Genomic DNA, 3,757 nt, shown 5'->3' with positions numbered 1-3,757 from the left:
TGACCTTGTCGATTGTCCTCTTGCTTGTTCCCAGTGACTGCCTGCTGGGAGAGATACGGGATGTAATGAACTAAATAATTCTGCAAAGTCACATTGATATGTAATGACTCTACTGAGAATTTCACACGGCTTGTCATTTTAACAGATTTTCTATGTAACTTGCAACAAACCTGCAAACTGAAAATGCATTTCAAACCAGCTTGCTTTGGGTTTGACTGGGTGAAAATATGTTTTGATTACATTGCAATACAGTCAATGCATTTTCAACACATTTTTCATTTTTACATTTCCACAAGGATATTGGCTTGAGATAGTGAATGAACTTTGCCCTGAGTCAGGAGGTCATGCAGGGCAAGAGTTGTCTGACACATAGGCAACTGGCATCCACCGACCCACTGTCTCTGTGGACATCATCTTTAAGTGTGTTACTGCCATGGTTATTATTTAATGGATGGTGGACATTAGTGAGATTATCTGAGCTTTTCTCAGTGATAGCTGTCAACTGCCACACAGCTGCACTGATGTGGATTAATCCAATGGATTAAAGCTGTCAGGTGACGAGGAGGGGAGGATGTGTGTGCTGTGCTGCATACAGTACGACCCGCTATCTTTCTGTGAAGACCAGCAACATCACTACTCACCGGAGAACTGGTATGAAAAATGAGGGTCAATTTGAGCAACAGCTACCCGTCCAAAAGAGGGTCCATTACATTGATGACTTGAGACTGCTGTTCGGGTATTGGAAGACTTTTGAGACCCACAAATGGCCGGCCCAACTTTCTGGAGTCCTCCTGACTTCCTGTGGCCTCTGGAGGCAGTAATCACAGTAAGCCCAACAACCAGGTTTTTGGGAATGAAAGGTTAATGTTATCCAGTATATTACTTTGACAGGTACATCTGTTTCAGATACAGAGATCAGTCATGTTCTCTTGTGAGGTCACCTCGACACATGCTGTTGTCACCAATGAGTTCTCTCACTCTCCCCTTCTGTTCCTCGTTTAGTTAGATTAGAGAACTAACCAAATAGAATGACTAATGGAAGAAAAATGTTCCTTATGCAATGGAGCACTGCACAATGACCTCAGCCTCAGCTCTCCAACACTGAGCAGACAGCCTTGTCTTGTCTGGTATTGTAATCCCCTGCATCTGTCAAACTCGCGCGTCACTCTCCGTATCAGGCATGAAATTACTGCTGCTGTACTGTACCGCACCGTGGCTGCCCAACCACCGCTGTGCTGAGCCTGAGTCCAAGGCACAGGGAGGGAGAGTGGAAGGAAATGAACAGTGGTTCTAATCTGATGCCTTGGACTGAGAGCCACTCTGTTGCGTTTGTCCCATTTGGTAAGGACTTCCGCTGCAAGGAAGGGGAGAGGGTGAAGGGAGAGGTGGAGGAGAAAGGGGGAGGAAATTGCAGATGGGCCCATATGGATGTGGTGAGACAAATACCCTCTACTCCACCTCTATCCCTCTCCACCTCCATGGAGGATGTGTAAGCCCTCTACAATGTTTCCCTTCTGTCCCTCCCCTCTAACCCCTAATGCTTTTCTCAAGGTAGATTTACATTTTTTTCGTGGAGTGTTGCACACCTCAAGCACCCAAGCTAGGACTATAAATCAAAATGGCTTATGAGAAACCTGACCAGAGGAAATAACCCTGAAAGACACTACTACTATTGGGTCGTTTGGCATTGTTATTTGGAGCCTTGTATTAGTCTTTCAAGATGAGGCTCTGGTTTGGGGTTATTTGTCAATTTTGTAGGTCTGGGAGCTCCTATGAATTCCCTCTGTCATGTAATGATTCTCTTGTATGCCTCTGATCAACACCTATCCTTAAAAGAAAAAAAAATATTTTGGGTTGGGTGTGTGGGTGGGTGGGTGGGGGTTACAGGTAAAATATTAATGTCAATTTACACACTTACTTTGTGTGATGTAGTGTATAAACTATGTGGACAACTGCTCATCGAAATCATTAATATGGAGTTGGTCCCCCTTTGCTGCTATAACAGCCTCCACTCTTCTGGGAAGGCTGTCCTCTAGATGTTGGAACATTGCTGCGGGGACATGCATCCATTCAGCCACAAGAGCATTAGTGAGGTTGGACACTGATGTTGGACGTTTAGGGTTGGAACGCAGTCAGCGTTCCAATTCATCCCAAAGGTGTTCGATGGAGTAGAGGTCAGGGCTCTGTACAGGCCTGTCGAGTTCTTCCACACCGATCTTGACAAACCATTTCTGTATGGACCTCACTTTGTGCACGGGAACATTGTCATGCCGAAACAGGAAAGGGCCTTCCCCAAACTGTTGCCACAAAGTTAGAAGCACAGAATCGTCTAGAATGTCATTGTATGCTGTAGTGATAAGATTTCCCTTCACTAGAATTAAGGGGCCTAGCCCAAACCATGGAAAAAAGGCCAATATTTGTCTATTGGACTGGCTGATGGTGAAGCGTGATTAATCACTCCAGAGAACAAGTTTCCACTGCTCCAGAGGCCAATGGCAGCAAGCATTACACTACTCCTGTCGATGCTTGTCATTGCGCATGGTGATCTTAGGCTTGTATGTGGCTGCTCGGCCATGGAAACCCATTTCATGAAGCTCCCAACAAACAGTTCTTGTGCTAATGTTGGAACGTCCACGCTCAACGATTTTTACAGATGCGCGCGACTCTTGGCGGCAGTAAGAAAGTCATCGCCATCTGCGCCCATTCAACAGCCTAGATTTACATTTTTATTACTTCTAAACAAAATCACTTTTTTGGGGGTTCTCATACACTTACAATGATATTCTGATTCTTGCTTGAACAGTTGCTAAGATTTATATTTGGTTGTGATCTTTGCAAAATAACTATTTTGGATGCAGCAGTTGTTAGCTAGAATGCTAAACGCTCATTGACATAGGCTGTAGCAAAAGCTAGCCAAAGAGACATTTTACTAGTGTTTTTCTTTTTTTTTGTATGATGCAGTTGATTTGTGATGACAAACATTTATATTAAACAGGACATTCATATGAGCCTTAATCCAAAAGTAGTGTGAAATGCACTCATAAGCCATATGTAAATATAGGCTGGCGCACTAAGAACTCCCCCTTGTTCTGCCACCAACTTGCGCGCATCACCCTCGTGCGGCAATGTTTGCAAACACCGAAAGGGGTCTATTACGGGATGCCAAGGTCATATTTTTCCATATTCTGTTCCAGTTAAAGGGTTGTTCAGATCTGTGGACCATACTTTTTTTTTAATGGCTAGCTCAGAATATGAGCTTTCCAAAAGTTGTTTACATATTATAGAGATCAGTCCTGGTGGGAGCCCAGATCATTGAGTTATAAATCCCATCATTGGATGGTTCAGTAGTTGGGTTTTCCAAGGCACTCCCTAAGCCAGTATAGCTGACCTAAGTAAATATTTTAAAAAAAGGAGTTGCCTGGTTATGTGTTTTTCAGATCTTGGAATGTTCTCAAACAATGACTGTCCATGACATCGGCAAGGGTATGGATTCCACATTTGAGCCATGGGGGGATACAAAAGTCCACTCTACATATGTATCGCAAGGCATTATTGTGAAATATTGGAGTATGGGCATGCCGTTTTGATTCCCAGAAATACAATATAAAGTTTGGTGCTCCTACCTATCTTTCCCTCTTTGCAAGTTTGTTCGTTTTATCTGGACTCGCTTACCTTGCCATATACACTGAGTGTACGAAACAGTAGGAATACCTGCTCTTTCCATAAGACTGACCGGGTGAAAGCCATGATCCCTTAT

The sequence above is a fragment of the Salmo salar genome, chromosome ssa23, assembly GCF_905237065.1.
Source record: "Salmo salar chromosome ssa23, Ssal_v3.1, whole genome shotgun sequence".
NCBI lineage: Eukaryota > Metazoa > Chordata > Actinopteri > Salmoniformes > Salmonidae > Salmo > Salmo salar.
Note: the sequence above shows the minus strand (reverse complement) of the source record.